The sequence below is a fragment of the Halichoerus grypus genome, chromosome 3, assembly GCF_964656455.1.
Source record: "Halichoerus grypus chromosome 3, mHalGry1.hap1.1, whole genome shotgun sequence".
NCBI classification, from domain to species: Eukaryota; Metazoa; Chordata; class Mammalia; order Carnivora; family Phocidae; genus Halichoerus; species Halichoerus grypus.
This window is the reverse complement of record NC_135714.1, coordinates 129,434,955-129,455,651: the sequence shown is the minus strand read 5'-3', so window position 1 is coordinate 129,455,651 and position 20,697 is coordinate 129,434,955. Positions and strand designations below refer to the sequence as shown.

At 43.4% G+C, this 20,697-nt stretch overlaps 1 protein-coding gene across 1 annotated transcript in view; it reads right to left on the bottom strand.

Moving 5' to 3' along the window:
• Positions 1 to 19,937, bottom strand: part of FHIP1A (FHF complex subunit HOOK interacting protein 1A) — a 224,646-nt gene extending 204,709 nt beyond the window's left edge. The window contains exon 1 of the mRNA XM_078069309.1: positions 19,644 to 19,937. The gene's annotated coding sequence lies outside the window, so the exon portion shown is untranslated. The remainder of the gene's footprint in view (positions 1 to 19,643) is intronic.
• Between the last annotated feature and the right edge of the window lie 760 nt (positions 19,938 to 20,697).

Here is a 20,697-nt window from a genome sequence, read left to right as displayed (position 1 = left end):
TTTAGGTGCCTGGGTGGCTCAGTCGTTAAGCATCTGCCTTCGGCTGAGGTCATGATCCCAGGGTCCTGGGATCGAGCCCCACATCGGGCTCCCTGCTCTGCGGGAAGCCTGCTTCTCCCTCTCCACTCCCCCTGCTTGCATTCCCTCTCTCGCTGTGTCTCTCTCTGTCAAATAAATAAATAAAATCTTCAAATAAAAAACAAAAAAATAAAAAAATAAAACAAGAAACTTCATGGATGGTTCTGTATATTTCCTATCACATCAAATTAGGAGGCCTGTAGTATCTACTTCTCCCTCTTTTTGTAACGTTAAGATTGATCAGTGGGTTCAGGGGTTATTAGCCTAATCCATCATTATAAAGTTTGCCATCAGCCTTTGACTCCTAGTCACTGGTGACCATTCTCTAGATCTATTATTTCATTAGGAGTAACAAAATGGTTATATTTTATCATTCCTTCTGCATTTATTAGCTAGAATTCTTCTAAAAACACGGTATTTTTCAAACTATTTGGTTACTCTGAAATACAGGTTTTTGGCCTTTTTTTTCCCCCAGGAAAGGTACTATAAACATGCTTGATAACATCTAATTTTTAAGGGAGTGCCAGGACGAACACAACAAAGTGTTTGACTACAAAGACCACCTTGTCTATGCTCATTGAGTGTAACTTTCCAACTGCATTCAACTCAGTTCTCAAGTTACCAATTCAAATACTTTTCCTACAATGTAAAACCTATTATTAAATAAAAGCCAGGATCCAGTATAACACGTCAAATTGATGTCAGTTCTTAGGATCTATGCCCTATCAGATCATTCCAAACTCCTCAACTAACCACTCCAAACCATTCGCTCTGAGTCTACTTTATTGTTTCACTAATACAAATCATCTTCTCATTCCACACTCTGTGCCTCTGGTTTAGTGTTCTTCACATCTGCCTCTCTCCCTGCAACCCACTAAAGCTGTCCTCTTCCTCCGCCAGGAGTAAAAACACCAGCTCTGGCTGTCCAGCACCCCTCCTTACTTCTGAGAAAAGTACAATCCTTTTTAGGAAACCGTTCCTCTTCCCCACCCCGACCATGTATTTCTTTTTTTTTTTTTTAAGATTTTATTTATTTATTTATTTGACAGAGAAAGAGAGAGCATGCACACAAGCACGGGGAGCTGCAGGCAGAGGCAGAGGGAGAAGAAAACTCCCCGCTGAGCAGGGAGCCCGATGCGGGACTCGATCCCAGGACCCTGAGGTCAAGACCTGAGCCGAAGGCAGATGCTTAACTGACTGAGCCACCCAGGCGCACCCCCCAACTATGTATTTCTAAATGGGGCTACCATTTACCAGATTATTTGTGCCACTGGCCATAAAGAACAAGCATGTCACCCAAGAGAGGTCAACCAGAGCCAATCCTGGGATTCTGAGATTTGGACTAAGGGAAAAGGTCAGGCCCCCTTTCTGGCTGCTCTTTGGCTTGCTGGCAGCCATGCCCCAGCCATGCCCCAGCCATGCCCCAGCCACGTGGAGGGAACTGACCTAGAGAGAAGGAGAGGTAAGAGACAGAGTCTTGGTGGTACAGGAATTTTCAGTTTTGGCTTCCCAGAGACTCACGTCACTTGTCCCATACTTTGGCCATGTGAGCCAATAAATTCCCCTTCCATACAGTTTAATTTCTATAATTTATGACCAAAGAATTCCTGATACAATCCCCACCATGATTCTTGAAAACTCTGACTACAGTAACCTCTGTCTTGTTTCTTATTGTACTTTCTGTACAAATGACACTTCATTACCTACTGTCCTGATTTTTTATGTGTCAATTACATATCTGTTGCCATCTTTTGTGGCCTTGCAGACATATATTTTACACACCCCTTGACCGCACCCCCTCCAGTCTCTAGAATGGTGCTAATTGAGCCTCCATACATAAATAACAATTACCATGCATTGATTTTTTACTTCCATGCTAAGCACTTCACAGCTGTTATTTTATTTGACCCTCACAAAAACTCCCTGGGATTGGCATTCTTATCTCCACTTAACCATGGGGACGCTAAGGTTCATCAAAGGAAAATAACTTGTCCAAAATCACACATTTACTAAATGGCAGAGCAGGGATTCGAAACAGATTCGAATTTAAGTTGCCATCCTGCCTTCCACAGTAATAAGTCCTTGCTACTGAACTTACCAGAGAGCACAAATGATCAGAGACCTCCATTTAACCCCTGAGTTTCCACTAACCTCATAGTGCCTTTCCTCCATCATTAACAATAACATTAACATATTAATGTGTAAATAAATGAGCTATCTGAAAATAAGTATCTTGAAAAAGCTGTAATACAATTTTGCCAAAATTGCTACTGGCAGCCTGAAGACTAAAATGCTGGCATTTCTCTTAAAGTAATAGGTAAAAGGAATGAATATTTAAGACCACTCTGTCAGAACAAGTTGTATACAACTCCCCTGGCAGTGATATTTCAAAACAGCAAAAAGAGATTTGTGAGCACCTGTCAGTGTGTGACACGCCTACAGCTCTCCAATTGCTCTGAGGAATATTCCTGTGCCATCATTAGATGCTAATAGTTATCGAGCACCCCCATGGCTTGGAGGCAAGAACAGAAGGTCTTTAGGAAGAAAATGGTTTCTTTCATCTTCACAGCTCAGGAGGAGAGAGGCCAAGATAGTAAAGGCAACTTACTGGTAGAGAATCTGAAAGTCACCAGTTCTCACCCCTACATGATCTGCATCCTTCAGGCCAACGTTCTCAACCCCATGCTTATGTCTCCTATTTCTGCTGGACAGATCCACATGTAGCTCTTGCTAGCAAATTAACTTTGAGGCAACAGTTTTTCAGCATCTAGCCAAGTATCTTCCATGAAAAAGATTCCCATAAATGTATGTTGGTCGTTGTCTGTTTCTTTTCTACCCTTTCTCATTTTTATCACTTTCCTTGAGGACTTTACACCACACAGGCATTCTTCTGGGGAACAGAATGATTGTCCCTAACTAACTAAAAGGCCAGCAGATGTCAAAGAGGCACACTCCTCACGTATCATTTTGCAACAACACAGCCAAGGGGAGGTATGCCCAGCACACACTGAAGAACGCATCTCTTGGTGAGACAGGATTTTGCTAAGTTGCATACTTTGGTGAAAGACCCTCAAGAATGCAAAGTTGTCTCACACTCAAGAATACCTCATATATGTAATCATATACGGAAATGAAACCATATATGTAAAAGTGCTTTGTAAACCATGAACAGCCAAGGGACTATAAATTCCTCCTGTTATGACGTGACTATTACAAAGGCACAGATCTGAGGAATAGGTAGTTATATGGTTTGAAAGGACCTGGTTGGACAGAAGTGAACTTCAGTTAACAGGAAGGAAAGAGGGGAGACTTTTCAGAGGATACAAGAGAAAGGCTAAGCAACAAAGCAATAAATGATAGGGGGTGAAGAGCTCCAAATCAGCAAACTCCCACTCATTTCAACAAATGTGTCTTCAGTGTCAGGCATGGGTCTATGTCTTGGGATATGTGGCCAAAGAAAGCCAATACTAACATAGCCAAAGATTCCTGTACTTCATGGAGCTCTATATTCTTACTCAGGGAGAAAGTCAATAAACAATACACATAATAAATAAGTAAATTCTAGTATGTTAGAAGATATGTGCAGGAGAGCAGACTAAGGAGGATGGAGAGTATAGAGGGTTTCCAATATTTTGAGCTTAAAAGATGAGCTGAAGAACAGAAGGATGTCAGATCTTGAATGGTGTTCCTCAAAAACGACATTCAATTGCAGGAAAAATGAGGACAATCATACTCTGAGTGAATAAAATTTGCATAAAATTTGATAAATCCAAATCGCTGAGGAACATATAGCTCATTTTCATATTTCTTCTCCTCCCCCCTTGTTCAAAATTATTGACAAAAATGTGCTATATAGCATATTTACAGAAGAAGATATAAAAAGACTTAGCCAGAGGCAGAGCAAAGGGAATTACAAGAGACAAGAGCAAAGCAGAGGACAGCAAGACTAGTTGCAAACCGGGGCACCTGGGTGGCTCAGTTGGTTAAGCAGCTGCATTCGGCTTGGGTCACGATCCCAGGGTCCTGGGATCGAGCCCCGCATCGGGCTCCCTGCTTGGCGGGAAGCCTGCTTCTCCCTCTCCCACTCTCCCTGCTTGTGTTCTTTCTCTAGCTGTCTCTCTCTCTCTGTCAGTTAAACAAATAAATAAAATCTTTAAAAAAAAAAAAAAAGGGCGCCTGGGTGGCTCAGTTGGTTAAGCGACTGCCTTCGGCTCAGGTCATGATCCTGGAGTCCCGGGATCGAGTCCCACATCAGGCTCCCTGCTCGGCAGGGAGTCTGCTTCTCCCTCTGACCCTCTCATGCTCTCTCTATCTCATTCTCTCTCTCAAATAAATAAATAAAATCTTTTAAAAAAATTAAAAATTAAAAATTAAAAAAAATTAAAAAAAAAAAAAAAAAAGAGTAGTTGCAAACCAGCAACTCAGGAACGGGCTAATTCACCAGGACTTTAGGAGACTCAGTTTTGTTCTTAAGAAAAGTTGGCTCTAGGTCAAGGATGATATATGGGTTTCATTTCCGGTAACAACCCCAAACAACTGGCGGAGTCTCCCTGCAGCACAGCCATGGATGAAGATTTCTGGGTCCCACTGAAAATGAACTACATGTTTATTCCATGGGCTCAAGATAGAGTGTGGGCATGCAAGCCCAAAACGCTGGCCTTTCCTTCCCTAAGTAGATCTTGGTGCTTAAAAAAAAAACAGGTAAACATTCACCAGCCCCCTACTAAGTGAAAGGTAACATCAAGAACAGTGGAGAATTTGGAAGTACAGAGTTTGGTCCGGATCCTAAAGGAATTTATAATCTAGAAGAAGGTCAAATATATAAAAGATAACATTACAAGGCATCAAATGACTAAGTTTGTAAGATTTCAATCCAGAGATTCACATGCCAGGAAATTGCTACAGCAAGAGATAGCCAAGAAAGGCTTAAAGGAGGACACAGGCTCTGAACTGGGCTTTGAAGAACACACATCGTTGAAATAATTAGAAAGAGAAAAGGCTACTCCCAGCAGAGTTGGACAAAAAAGAAGAGGTAGGATGTGCTCAGGAATGAGAACAGACCAGCATGGCAACCAGAGCACAGGATCGGCACAGGGCACCAGATCACAGATGGATGCCTTGCGTATCACTCAGTATTCTCTGGAGAAACAGAACCAATAGAAGATTTTATACACACACACACCAGACAGAGATATTTATTATAAGGAATTGGTTCATGCAATTATGAAGGCTGAGAAGTCTCACAATCTACAGTCAGCAAGCAGGAGAGCCAATAATATAGCTCAAGTTCTAGTCCAAGTTTGAGTCTACAGGCAGAGAAGATTGATGGCTTAGCTCAAAGACAGTCAGGCAAAGAGTGTGAATTCTTCCTTACTCCGTTTTTTTTTTTTGTTCAATTCAGGTCTTCAACAGACAATGAGATCCACCCATAATGACAAAGGCAACCTATTTTACTCAGTATACCACTTCAAATGTTAATCTCATCCAGAAACACCCTCACAGACATACCCAGAATACTGTTTAACCAAATATCTGGGCCAGTCAAGTTGGCACGTAAAATTAATCATCCCACTTTGAGTTGAGTCATTACCAGTAGACTATAAGGACCATGAGCAGTGACATGCGCAGAGCCGTACCTTATAAAATCAAACTGACTGTGGCATGAAAATGGATTAGAGAAACAAAAACTGGAAACAAAAACAAGATAAAAAATATTATAATTGACCATGTGATAGTAAGAGGTAGATCATCAACAAATAAACATGTACAGGATTCCATTCGATATAAGGTACTCTGCTAGGTGATTAAGATGCAGAGTTAATTAAGTGCCACCCTATAGTTTAATTTGATGTCTGGATCCAAATATAGACCTCTCCAACAGGAACTGGAGAAGCAAGCCTAAGGTTCCAAAGGTCAGAGAGGAGGATGCGGATTTATAAATTATCCAGGTAAGGAAGACAGCCAAGTTGAGAGTTTGCCCCAGGCATGTCTATACTGACAAGCTCAGAGGACAGCAGTTTGAGTCAGTCAGGCTTGAGTCGGGAAGCCTCATCAAACCTACTCTGTTTGTGATTCACTGTGAAGGAATGACCACTCCTCAGTGACAAACTAACCCTAGACCATGATCAAGAGGTAGGATTACTTTAAGGCAAAAAAAGGGAGGCAGCAACACAACCAGGCCCCAGATACCTAAACACAAGTAAGGAGTGGATTCATCTGCCGCAACGCTAGGGTCTGCCTTTCAAATAGGACGTGCAAGGTCCTAAACGGTCACACGGGGGCGAAGTACCAGGAAGAAAATCAGAGAAGGTCAAACTTAATCAAGCTGATAAGAAATCTGCATTAACCATTAAGTGTTTAATACAACTCAGGTAAACAGTGTTTCCTGAAGCAAATCAAGGCCAACAAAAGTCTCGTCAGATTTTTTCACATGCATTTAAGTGACTACGTCTTGCTTAAAATAAGCAAAAATGTCAACATTTTGTAATATACACAAATAAGAGATTTTAAATACTCAACTTAAAAAACTGACCTCATGTTACAGAAGAGACAATAATCAAGGATACATTAGACAGGCTGCATCTTCCCCAAAAAAGATCAAAATAAGAGCATACAAAAACTATAAAGTACTCCATGTCCTAAGAAATAGTTTTATTAAGAAAATTTTTCAGGGCACCTGGGTGGCTCAGTCATTAAGTGTCTGCCTTCGGCTCAGGTCACGATCCCAGGGTCCCGGGATCGAGCCCCGCATCGGGCTCCCTGCTCCGCGGGAAACCTGCTTCTCCCTCTCCCACTCCCCTTGCTTGTATTCCCTCTCTTGCTGTCAAATAAATAAATAAAATCTTTTTAAAAAATAAAAAATAAAAAAAAATTTTAAATAAGAAAGAAAATTTTTCATAAAAAAAAAAATCAAGAAACATTTCCCCTAATAAAACAAATATGGACAGACATCATTACTTTTAAGATTTTATTTATTTATTTGTCAGAGAGAGAAAGAGAGAGGCAGGCAGAGGGAGAGGCAGACTCCCCGCTGAGCAGGGAGCCCGATGCAGGACTCATCCCAGGACCCTGGGATCATGACCTGAACCAAAGGCAGACACTTAACCGACTGAGCCACCCAGGTGTCCCTGGACAGACATCATTTTGAAGATACACAAAATATTCATGCTAACAGACCTACTAAAGGCATTTTTAAAATACAGCTTATATCACTATATACTTACACGTGAATACATGCATGTATATATATGTGTATATATACATATGTGTTTATACAGACATATATTTTTTTCTATACTCATTTTGATATGTTACAAAGAAAATCCTAAAATGGATGAACTCCAAGTACAAGTTCTACGAACACAAACCAAACAGAAGACACTCATTTTGAGGAATGACACATAATCCTCTAATTTAGGGCACCCTGGTGGCTCAGTCGTTAAGTGTCTGCCTTCAGCTCAGGTCATGGTCCCGGGGTCCCAGAATGGAGTCCCACGTTGAGCTCCCTGCTCAACAGGGAGTCTGCTTCTCCCTCTGACCCTCACGCTGCTTGTGCTCTCTCTCTCTCTCAAATAAGTAAATTTTTTTAAAAATCTTTTAAAAATCCTCTGATTTAATGGTTATGAACAAAGCTTGGACTCAATGAAAATATTAATCTATTCTCTAAGATAGTCAATAAAAACTTTGCCACAGGAATTCCTGAAATGTTCCTGCCTCAATGACCCTAAGTCATGAAATTTAGCCAAAGTATCTTATTTCACATTTTTCACATACAGAAAAGTAAAATCCATTCCTGGCACTTTCTATAAACCTAAAGATCTTAAAATTGACCCATTACCAATATTTCAACAAAGGTAAACTCTAACAATACAAGAAGAGCTAAAATACATTCACTCTGTATTCTGCAAAACCTAGTGGATCCTCTGAACTCCTTAAAGGCATGTCCTAGAATAATGTTCTTAAGAAAATGTTTGGGAAAAAAAAAAACCTATGCTCCATAAAAACTAATTAGCAGCTCATCCACCAACTGCAGAGTATTTTTATAGCTGTTATCAATTACTATCTTCTCTTGGGGAAAATATTAAAACCAAAAAGAACCTAAAATGTGAGGAAATGAGGTAAGACTCACCTAAAAGCTCAGGGCCTTTGCTACTATGACCTCCTGCTTCATGGTCTGATCACATATTAATCATTTCCATCTTCAGTCTTACACATAAAGAAAAAAGGTACCAATATAATTTTAAATGGAAGAACATATTACAGGAAGTATAAATTAGAGAAATTTAATATTTTCTTGTCTTTGACTTTCACAAAACTTTCCTACAGAAAACACTCACACAGGTGTACTTTAAGAATGTTCTCTGACGCACTGTTCTTAATATAGAAGAATGGGAAACAACCCAAATTTCCAACAATAGGAAACTGTTTAAATAACCTGTGATGTAATATTATACAGTCAGAATGCTCTATATGTATGATAATGGAAATACTCTTAAGATCTACTAAGCTAGGGGCACCTGGGTGGCTCAGTCGGTTAAGCAGCTGCCTTCGGCTCAGGTCATGATCCCGGGGTCCTGGGATCGAGCCCCACATCAGGCTCCCTGCTCCGCGGGAAGCCTGCTTCTCCCTTTCCCTCTGCCTGCCGCTCTGCCTACTTGTGCTATCTCTCTGTCAAATAAATAAATTAAAAAAAAAAAATCTTTAAGATCTACTAAGCTAAAAATAAAAACCAAGTTGAAAGTTGTTTAGTAATACCCATGTAGTAATTATCACAATAATATTGTAATATGGAGAGGGGCACCTGGGTGGCTCAGTTGGTTAAGCGACTGCCTTCGGCTCAGGTCATGATCCTGGAGTCCCTGGATCGAGTCCCGCATCGGGCTCCCTGCTCGGCAGGGAGTCTGCTTCTCCCTCTGACCCTCCCCCCTCTCATGTGCTTGCTCTCTCTCATTCTCTCTCTCTCAAATAAATAAATAAAAAATCTTTAAAAAAAAAAAAAAATATTGTAATATGGAGATAAATTTTGAGGAAAAACCATATAGCACTTTCTCCAGCATATAAGATTACAGTGCACTTTAAATTTAAACATGACATATTTCTATAATGTTTGAATGATGAATAAAATATATTATGTGTATAATCAGAAAAAGTTTTATTTTAAGTTACTGATACACTTCGAGGGAAAATAGGAGAAGTTAGGATAAAGAGAAAATGTAGGGTGTTAAAAAAATTTTTTTAAAGATTTATTTATTTATTTTAGAGAGAGAGAGAGCATGAGTAGGAGGAACAAAGGGAGAGAGAATCTGAAGCCGACTCCAAGCTCAGTGTGCAGAGCCCCACATGAGCCTGAGATCACGACCTGAGCTGAAACCAAGAGTCGGATGTTCAACCAACTGCGCCACCCAAGCGCCCCAAAACTTTTCTATAAATCCTCTAAAATAACATCCATCTCTCCCTCTATTTTAGAAAAGTTATATCCTTATTCCTAGAACTTCAAAATTAAGGAACACACATAGATACTGGAAAAGCCCTCTGAGCATCTCCTGTTAGTCATAGCTTCTCAGGATAAAAGTTTAGCCCCAATTCCAGTATTTATCAAGTTTAACTGGATTCCTAAACAGTTGCAGAGCAACTGCATTAAGTATCTCTAATTCTACTTAAAAGTTATTACAGAATTAACAAAAAAGGTACAGAGTCTACAGACTCTAAAGATATTTGAAGCTTTTTCATAATGGAAATATGAGGAGTTAGAGATAGCTACTCTTGAATCGGCAGTTCCGTAACCTATTCAAACACTGTAAAAACTAGATAAAAACAGAAAAGAGAATTACCTAGAAAGGTAACTGAGAAATAACAAGCATGGGGAAATTTTCCACCTGCCTGGAAAGGGGTATGAACTTGCACTAGGAGAGGTCTGTCTCCACCGTCACGGGACCTTGACAAACACTTGAATTCCCATACCTCAATTTCCTCATCTGCAAAATGAAAAACCTGGGCAGAAACCATCTCTATAGTCCTTTCAGCTCTAAAATTCTGAAAACACACCTTTACACTATCCTGGCCAAAGGATTTTTTTTTTTAATTATATACCTGCACACATCATAGAATATAAGGTATAAAGTTGTAAGGTACATAGCCCAAAACAGCAGACTCGTGTGTGGCTCCTTGCCACCCCTGAATTCCATTCCCCAAAAGTAGCTCCTTCAACTCTTGAAAATGTTTCTTCTGGTAATTACTTCCACATTTGTAAATCACACACTTACATTAGTACTTCCTGATTTTTTTTCAATTTTAGACATTATCAAAAGTTCTTTTCTCAATCTATTGGGGCATTTATTCACCTACCCCATGTCCCCAGGTACAGCCACACTGTTAAGATGCAAACAATATAAAAATTACATACACATATATGTGTGTACATATTTACATACTGTCCTGTCCCCAGTGAGGTCATGTTTTGGTTAATAAATAAGATCTCATTTCACATCCGAACACTTCACAAAATGTAGTAGGCAAAAAATTGAAAGCTTGGCCTCTGTATTAAAAATCCTGAATCTGGGTCTGAGTCCACCATATACAGGAGGAAACTATGAAAATGTGTTGGGCGCCTAGGAGGCTCAGTTGTTAAGTGTCTGCCTTCGGCTCAGGTCATGATCCCGGGGTCATGGGATCGAGCCCCGCATTGGCTCCCTGCTCTGCAGGAAGCCTGCTTCTCCCTCTCCCGCTCCCCCTGCTTGTGTTCCCTCTCTCGATGTGTCTCTCTCTGCCAAATAAATAAATAAAATCTTTAAAAAGAAAAAAAAATTGGAGTTGGGAAGCCATGAAAGCAGGGCTCTGATACATGTACCACTCATGGTCACAGCTTGGATAAATCCAGAAGAAGGAAGGTTTCCTCTCAGCCCAGCCATAGGAAGCTGTCCTCGCCTGCAGCCAATGAGAAGCCACCAACACCTTAAACTCTCACTTTCCTCCAATGAACTTTTGTTCAAAACAACACCCCTCCCAACTCCTTCCTTTCCTCTATAAAAGGACGCTCTGGGGGCACCTGGGTGGCTCAGTCAGTTGGTCAGTTGAGCACCCAACTCTTGATTTCGGTTCAGGTCATGATCTCAGGGTTGTAAGACCAAGCCCTGAGTTGGGCTCCACGCTAAGCATGAAACCTGCTTAAGATTCTCTCTCTCCCCCTCTACCCTACAACCCCCCCACTCCAAAAAAAGGATGCTCTCCTCCTTTGTTCTCTGGACTTGCCTGTGGTTCACCATAGTTTACTCGTCCCAGATTGCAATTTTTCTGCTATTCTCAAATAAGCTCAATTTTGCTGGCTGAATAGTTTACCTTTTTTCTTTTAAAAGGTTGACATTTCATGGTGTCAGAAGTGGGAACTGAAGGAGAGGAACCCCTGAGAAACTAATGGCCCCCAGAACCCTGTGTGGAACCCACTGGAGCCCCTTGTACTCTCCACTTCCAAGAGTTGTCTTCTTCCTTTCAATTCAGTAAGTCTCCTCTTGGAGACTCCCTTCTTTTGGGTTATCTCTCTGATTTTATTCAGGATCTGTTTTCTTAAAGGCATCTTTTTGGTGAGTACTCATTTGTTTTCTGAACCTCTGGTTTTGTTTTGTTTTTAAAATTTATTTATTTGGGGGGGTGGAGAGTAGGGGGAGGGGCAGAGGGAGAGAATCTTTCAAGCAGACTCTCCGCTGACGGCAGAGCCTGACGCAGGTCTCCATTCCATGACCCATGAGATCATGACCTGAGCCGAAACCAAGAGTCAGCCACTTAACCAACGGAACCACCCAGCAGGGTCCCTGAACCTCTGGTTTTGAAGTATGGAATCCAAATCCCCTAAATTCTCTCAAGAGATCCTCCTTCTGTGACCCTGACTGGTTTTATGTTCAAAACCTATAGTCTCTCCTCATGAGCATTCTTAATTAAATGGACCAACTTGTCCAAAGATAATTCAGATCTCCAATGGCCATTACAAGGAACTTTCAACCTCCCCTTACCTGCTTTTTTCACAACCAAATTAGAAGACCGCAGCTCTAAAATTAAATAGACTGAATGGGATTCCTATTTTAGTTGGTACCTGGAGGCTTCTAAACATATCCAAGATTCTAAAATCGCCTTTTTACAAAATACCATTTCTAAATTAACTGAGGTGAACAAACAAGCAAAAGAAGACAAGAAAGCTTCTGAGGCCTTTTTCCCCTCCCCTGTCCTCTTTGTCTCCAGTGCTAGCTTCCCCTTTCCCTTCTGGACTGTCCTTATCTCCTCTATACCCTCCACTTTCCTAATCCCAATCCCCTCACCACTTCCCTATTTCTCCAATCCTCTCCCCACTTCCTCCTCCCACAAACCTATTAAAACCTGATTTAAAATCAGACCCTCTGAGGATCCAAATGGGAAGCCCTAATTTCTTATGTTCCCTGGACTATGAGCCTGTCAAAGATTTTCCCAAAGTAACCAAGGACCCCCATGGATTTGCTGAGGAACTTCATATAGTCAAAGTTATCAACCTGGCTAGGCAATATGCTTGTCAGTGAAGGCCAGGCCCAACACTGGATGAAACTGCCAAGTGGAATGATGCCTCAAAGTCTTTAGAATTACAACCTGGGGACAGAGAAACCCCCCCCCCCGCCATGCCTAATTTTTATGCTCAGGCTCAGAGAATAACCAAACTACTTCATTTGGCAGTTCCTAGGACTTTCCCAAAGTCAATCAATTGGAATAAGATTCAGGCCTGTGCCCAGTAGTCCAACGAACCCACACATGATTATCATAGCTGGCTCCAAATTGTTTTTAAAGAAAATTCTGATCTTCCTTTGGATGTTAAATCCACTCGGGTAGGCTTTAACTCCATTTATTAATGGGCTGAACTGGGATATTGGACAAGGATGAAAAGGGAATCTATGTCGACTCCAGATTTAGTTAATTTAGCAAACAAGCTCCCATGCCCAAGATGATTCAACTAAAAAAAAGAACCACTGAAATCCTTAATTTTCAACCCCAACAAATGGAGGCCTCTAAACAAAACCAAAAGCTTCCTGATCTCCACCATTATTACAAAAAGCTAGGACACTAGAATAAAGACTGCCACAAACTTAAATGTTCCAGGTGCCTTCAGCCCTCTAACCATCCTTTCCAATGTCCTCCTAATCCCAAATGACAGGACTCCAAGGAACTCTAAGGGCTTTCACCAATCCTTCCCCTTTGTCAACTTGGAGAAACCACTCTCCAGATTAGGAATGAATCTTTCTCTGTCCTTACTGACAACCAGAGCTACATTCTCAGTGCTCATCCCATTAAACAGCCCCTGCCTCCAAGTACTAAAGCAGTTCAAACAGTGGGGTCTCTAATAAACCTCAATAGGTTCCTATCTCTGCACCTAACCCTTTTGCTTAGACCCTTTAAGAGACCCTTTTCTCTTTAAGAGCCACCCTTTTCTCCTTAGGTCCCCCATGACTACTCATTTTTTGAGCCAAGATTTCTTAGAAAAAGGTTATGCAGGAATTTCTTTCTCCTGAAAAGGGGAAACAATCTTAGAATTTGAAAACAGCAACCAAAATAGCCAACTAAGTGAATCAAATGACCCTTTAACATCTTTTATTTGCTCCATCCCTGGCAGCACTTGAGCTAATACCATGACACTAATTATCAGTCCCTATTAGATCAGCTACCATCCTCCTTATGGGCAAAATCCTCCACTAATATTGACAGAATCCACAATGTATCTCCTATTAAGATCCAAACTGATCCCCCAAAACCTCTCCCCTGAATTAATCAATATCATATAAATAAAGAGAGCCTTCAAGGCATTAACTCAGTAATAGAAGACTATAAGGCCTAGGGTCTCATTATCCCTTACACCAGTCCCCGCAACACTCCTATTTTACCTGGGAAGGAAGTAAATGGCCATAATGAAAGCTTGTCCATGACCTCTGAGCCATGTTGTCACCTGTTGCCCCCAACCCCGACACTTTATTAGCCTCCATCCCTATTGAGGGCAAATTTTTTTCTGATTAACATATATAGTGCTTTTCTAATACCCCAGTGGCTAAAACAAGTCAATACCTCCCCCCTTTACTTGGGAAGGACAGCAAAACTCCTGGATAGCAATGCCTCAAGGTTTCACTGAAAGCCCTTATTTCTTATACGCTTTAAAGGCTGACCCAGATGATATCAAGTTCCCTGGAGTCTCCACTTTAACACAATATGTGAATGACTTACTTCTCCGCTCCCCTTCCCAAGCCGCCTCACAAGAAGATAGCATCCCTGTGCTAAAACTCCTGGCCAAGAAGGGACATCAATTCTCTAAGAAAAAATTATAATTTGTACACACTCAAGTACGATATTCAGAAGATCTAATCTCCGAACAAAGACTGCATCTAGAGCCAGACAGGCTTTGTGGCACCCTGAACTTCCCAGAGCCCCAAATCAAACATCAGCTGCGAGGCTTGCTTGAACCGGCTACTGCAGCAACTGGGTCCCAAACTTTTCCCCTCTGGCCCAACCTGTATACACCTTGTTAAAAACTACTAAACCTGACCCTATCACCTGAAAGATTCAGATAACATGACTTTTTAAATCTTAAAGTTTAGGAAAAAAAAAAAAACCCTGCCCTTGGACACCCCAATTATCAACTCCCTTTCTTCTTTTTGTATATGAAAAAGAAGAGAGTGCCCTTGGAGCACTCACCCAAAAGCATGGGGGTCACCACCGGCCCACAGCAGTTACAGCCAACAACTAGATCCTGTGGCCTGTGGGTAACCCCCATGCCTCAGAGCTATGCCTGCTACTCCCCTTCTTGTAAAGGCCACTGAGGAAATGGTCATGGGGTCCCGCTGAACCATCTTTGTGCCACATGCAGTTGAACTCTTTAACTCTCAACATAACATCTTTACGTAAACTGCCTCACGGGACCCCATGACCATTACCTCAGTGGCCTTTAAGGAGAGACACTTCAGTATGGCAAATGTCTAATTACATCCCTTGAAAATAATCATGTTCTAGTGGAGCAATCTCTTCACAGTGCACTCCGGGGAAATGAAGACCTCAAACACCACACCCTGCAACCTAGGGATTTTGTTTATTGGAAAAGAACTCTCCAAAAAGACTCTCTGCAACAACACTGGAAAGGCCCTGATCAAGCATTACTGACCAATCCTTGTGCAGCCAAAATCCAAGGAGTGGACTCCTGGATCCATGTGTCTCCTATAAAGAAAGCCCCCAAACCACCTGGGTGACCTCAAATTGAAGATTTCCAGGAACTGAAGCAGACAACAGCTGAAGCACATAGCTTTCCCCGTGATGATGGGAGCAGGTCAATATTCTTTCTTTTTCTTACTCCGTTTCTCCTTCTCTGTCCTGGAGAGACAATGCCCTCCTTCACATTTCCCAATTCCTCACAAAAGGGGGAAACCTTTCTGATTGTTCAGCTTCTGCTGGATCTTCCCATACAGTCCTGACTGTGTAGTCTTCCTCATAGCAATCCTCTCCTTCATCTCCACTGCAACCACTAACTCTACCTGCACCTCTCTGGATATCTGTCACTCAGTCCAATTTCTACAACCAGGTTTTCCTGTACCTTGCTTGGATCTCTCCCCTGGAGTAACTCTCAATACAACTAATTGTACCTATTCCACCCATACGGTTGCCCATTCTCACTACTACCTTAGGTCGGCTTGCCCTCGCAAAACAACCCCTCTCTATATGGCCTTCAAGAACAAAGTCCACAGAACAAGAGGATTTCTCCCTAATTATTCCTCAAACACCACTGACCCTTGACTTGAAAGGACCAACTAAATAATCCCAATGAACAGCACTATTAATAATCAAACCCTAGCAGGAATCCTATATGCACCACCTGATTTTACCTTTGTGGAGAACGGGCCTCTCAATGGGCCTATGAATGTTTAGGCAGCTGGTAGACTGGAAGCCAATGCTTACTAGAATTTCTAACGGTCTCTGGGCACATCCACAATAAATCTGAAGCCTTTCATTGGTCTTCCCCATTAAATCTTCACCACTGTCTTAACCAGGAACTCCCAGGAGGTATATATGACTCCGGATTTGCCCCTATTGGAAGGGCAATTATCCCTACTGTAAGTACTCACACCAATGAACAAACGTGATAGCAAGCACCTGACGCACAAGAATAAATTCCTCCAAAGAAGTGGAAACCCAAATACATAAAATTAAGGAACAAGCATATTGGCTACAACAAATTCCACGTGACGATCCATGGTCCTTTAATCTCTTTGGCTAGTTACCTTCAGCTTTAGGCTCCTGGTTTAGGACTATTATACAAACTGGGGTCATTATTCTGCTCCTCTCATCTTTTTTTATATAATCATTTTTAAGCTTTGTACCTGGTGCCTGTCAAACCTTTGTAGAAACAACGTACCCAGTAAGGGATGCTGACTCAATGCATCAAGATTATCTTCAATGCTTACAACCTTGATAAGATATAGACTTTAGATGGGAAATGCCTGAGAACTCTCCCTTCTACCTTTCCCCTGTTACTTAAATGTGGCCTCAACAGTTTCCAATCTGGGCACTTCCTCTGACATGAGACCTAACACCCAGGAAAGGTCCTTCCTCACATCAAGGGACAGAAATGTTTCTAATAAGGAGGATGACCCAACTCTTGATCAGCGATGCTCTTAAAGAAAGATCTTGACCAAAAGGGGGAAATGTGAAAATGTGTTAAAGAAACCAACCTCAAAATTGGCACTGGGAAGCCATGAAGGAGGGCTCTGACACCCATACCACTCATGGTGGCAGCCTGCACAATCCAGAAGGCAAGCCTCCTCTCAGCCCAGCCACGGCAAGCTGCCCTCACCTGCAGCCAGTGAGAAGCCCCCACCACTAGAACTCTCATTTGCCCTCCAAAGTGTTTTTGTTCAAAACAAACCCCTCCCAACTTCCTCCTTTCCTCTATAAAAGGACACTCTCCTCCTTTGTTCTCCCAAATTGCCTACGGTTCGTCATCCTTTGCCTGTCCCGAACTGCAATTCCTCTGCCACTCCTGAATAAACTCAATTTTGCTGGTTGAATTACTTACCTTTTCCTTTTTTTAAGCCTTTTCCTTTTAAAAGGTTGACAGAAGTATGTACCTAAAAGTTCCTTATTTTCTCTGAATCTTACCCGTTTTCCTCCTCTATAGTCTAAATGTAACAGTACTCACTACAAAACAGTTAAATCACAAAGCACAAATACAGTACATGTCAAAGCACTTTGCTGATCATGAAGCACTACAGAAAGGTTACTTTCAGTTATTTGTCTTTACTAAGAGATCAGATCTCTATAAATGAAATCCCTGACATTACTGGTCACTCTTGAGCACTATTCCTCTACTGAGACTAAGAGTTGGAAGTCGCTGAGACAGAGAGTGAAGTAGGTAGAAATTGTGTTCCAAGGCCAGAATCTGAGTGCCCAATTCTTCAAAGGGCCCATGTATTGCCGCCCTATGAAACATGTGTAAACAGAATAAAGATCAAGCACCTAAGCATGGATCTGAGAAAGCAATGTTTTGTTTTGTTTTTTTAAACATTTTATTTATTTATTTGACAGAGAGGCACAGTGGGAGAGGGAGAAGCAGGCTTCCTGCCGAGCAGGGAGCCCAATGCGGGGCTCGATCCCAGGACCCTGGGATCATGACCTAAGCCAAAGGCAGATGCTTAACGACTGAGCCACCCAGGCGCCCGAAAGCAATGTTGTTTTATATTTGCAGGGAGAGGAAGCTTCTTTATCAAAATCTTATTTTAAGTAATACAAGAACAAAATTTCAAAAGTCCCTCCTCAGGCAACTCTTGCTTCTTCTAATTTGTACCTCTCTATTTCTACATAATTTGTTTGCACATCTGCTTTTTGATTTGCAGACATTATCTATTGGCTTCCTATGAACTTTGTAGAGAAAGTGTTCAGAGCCAAACTTGGGATATTATCATGCAGAACTGTCCAGTGATGCATTACTCCAGTCCTTTGATTTCTAGTCTTCAAAGGCCTACATTACAAGCAATACAACCTATAGTGTCTCTGTGTAGAGGAAAGAAGGAAGCTAGCTGGGCAGTTGGGCCTAAATTATGAGACCACTCTAAACTTCTCTCTGAATCTAGTTCACTGAGGCTCAGTTTCTTTTGCCCTTTTGACCCACCCCACACAATTTAATCCTGTTCTGAAAGCTACAAGACAAACGAAAAATGGGACCCCAAACTTAATGCATTTCAAGACAAGCATGGGCACAATTCTTATGAGCTCTGTGGAAAGGGATTAACTGCAGCTAAAAGAAACCAGCTTTTAATTATCTGAAAAGTTATCTAAAGCCGACAAGTATGCAGCATTAAAATTCATGGGCTGGATCTCCTGCATAATATCTGTCCAGAGGTGACCACTAATGTTCTCCAAATGTAGACTTCAACTGGGGTGTGCTAGGTTTTGGCAGGGACAACAGCCTGTCTAGTGCCAGGTGTACAAGTGAACTTGAGGTGAGGCGGGTGACCCTGCCAAGCAGGCATGGTACATTAAGGAGAGGAAATCTTTTCTCTCATTAATCAACAGGATAAAGGTGATTAAGCAGGAATTATTTTTCAATGACCTACATAATTTCATCAGGGCTGCTGTGGCTATTAGCAGAGAGCAGATGACTTCCTCATAAGATGAATTTGATAGCAGAGCCCTTCCAGAGAAGCCTGCGGGTGGGCCCAACCGGTCGGCTTGCTACCACTCGTCACGGCTGTCTCTCCTCTGTCTGGGGCTCGTTCCTCCAACGGGGACGTTCCCCGATGGCGGAGGCTGCAGCACTCGCTGCATGGTGGAAGCTGGCTCAGTTAAGAACCGATGGGTCCAGGTGGTGAAACAAAGCTCACGTGATTCCCAAAGTTCCAAGCAAACAAGACTACGGCTGCTACCAACACCTCTCTCTGGCCGGGCTTGCAAGTTCCATTCCCCCAGCAGAAACAGGGTTAACAAGGAAGCTTTGTTGGAGTCAAGGCGGGGGAGAGACGGACAGACATGCAGGCACACCACCAATAACAACTACCACGACTTGAACGCAGTTTCATTAGAGACCTTATGAAATTGAGCAACAGCCACCCAACAAGTCCGTCCTTAACACCAGGAGAGTACTGCAACCTCAGAGCGGCACCACCTCTGTCTCCTGTGTAAGAGCGAGGTGGCTTGGAGAGGAAAACTGAGCCCTAGATCTCTCCGCCTCCGCCCGTTCCTCCCGTAGGACCCCCGCTCTCTGGCCTCAGGGACCAAGGAACGAGTTGGAGAGCCCCGATGACATCTTTCGCCGTCAAAACAAGCTGGCTCCCTCTCCCCCGGGGTCAGTCACCGAGGAACGCCCGGTCCCACAGCTCTGGCAGCCACCTCCTCCCCGCCGTGCTGAGGCCCGACGCAGCGATCTTGTTTGGGATATTCCCAGCGCAACCCCCATCCCAAAACCTGCTCCTCCAGCCCAGTCGGGAGGAATGCAAGAAAAGGACCCGTCTGCTCTCCCCCCTCCCTTAAGCCCCTAAAATAAAGGAATCCGTCAAGCGCAAAGCTCAGAGCAGGATGCCACGTACCTGTGCGCGGACCCGGCTCCTCCTCCCTCCAAGTGTGGGACTCTCCCGACAAGTATCCCCAGACAGCCGGGAAAGTTTGTGCCGCCGTCCTGGGGACGCGGGCCGCCGAGTCGCCACCGACGCCGGGCACCGGGTGGTGTGGGGAGCCGGTTCCTCCCCGCCCAGCTCCAACTCCACAAACAGCCAGGCCCTAGGAAGAAAGTAGGAGGAGGGAGAAGGTTTGAGCGCAACTTTTCGACCGTGCGTCAGCGGGAGCCGAGCCGCGCGGATCCGGGGCCCCGCACCACTCCCCCCCTCCAAACTCTGCTCTCGGGAGCGCGGGCGGGGCGAGCCGGGGCGGGGCGGGGCCCGACCTGCACGGCGGCCCAGGGGAGCGCGCAGCCCGGCCCCGCCCCGGCCGCCGCCAGCCCCGCCCCCGCCCCTGCCCCCGGGACGCGCGGCCGCCAGGTGCGCAGGGGCTCGGGCTCCGCCGCGCGGCCGCCTGGCACTGGTTTCCAGGGTGAAGGGGGAGGAGCTTCGGAGGGAAACTTTCCACCGAAACTTAACCTGGGCGGCGTGAAGGACACCGGCCTTTGGGGGCTCGTCTTTGGCCGGAACTGCATCCCTTCACGCACAGCCGCGCTCACACCCCCCACCAAACGAGAAAATAAATCAGCACTTCAGAACCGGCCAGAGGGCTCGTTTCTCGGGTCCTGAGGAGCGGAGGAAGTCACAACTCCGCCCGTCACGGACGTTTTCGATTTCTCTCTTTCCAAAGGTTTGACGGCGGCCAGCGGCCCCCTCTCCCCACTCCAATTTCTTTCACTGAAGTCTTTCTTTTTGTACCTGAGGTTTGAATTTTAAAATGCTAATACAGTCCCAGGAGACCTGAATCAAGTGATGGAACCATTCGCCTGTTATTCTACTGGCATATTCTACTGAAGTGGGCAGGGGGAAATTTGCCCTGGGCAGACTTAATGTGTCGGGGTTTGGGGGAGCGAGGGGGGGAAGGGGCGTTGGTGAGGGGGGAAAACAGGTGTTGCTTTTTTTTTTTTAAAAGATAGTGTTGTTGCAG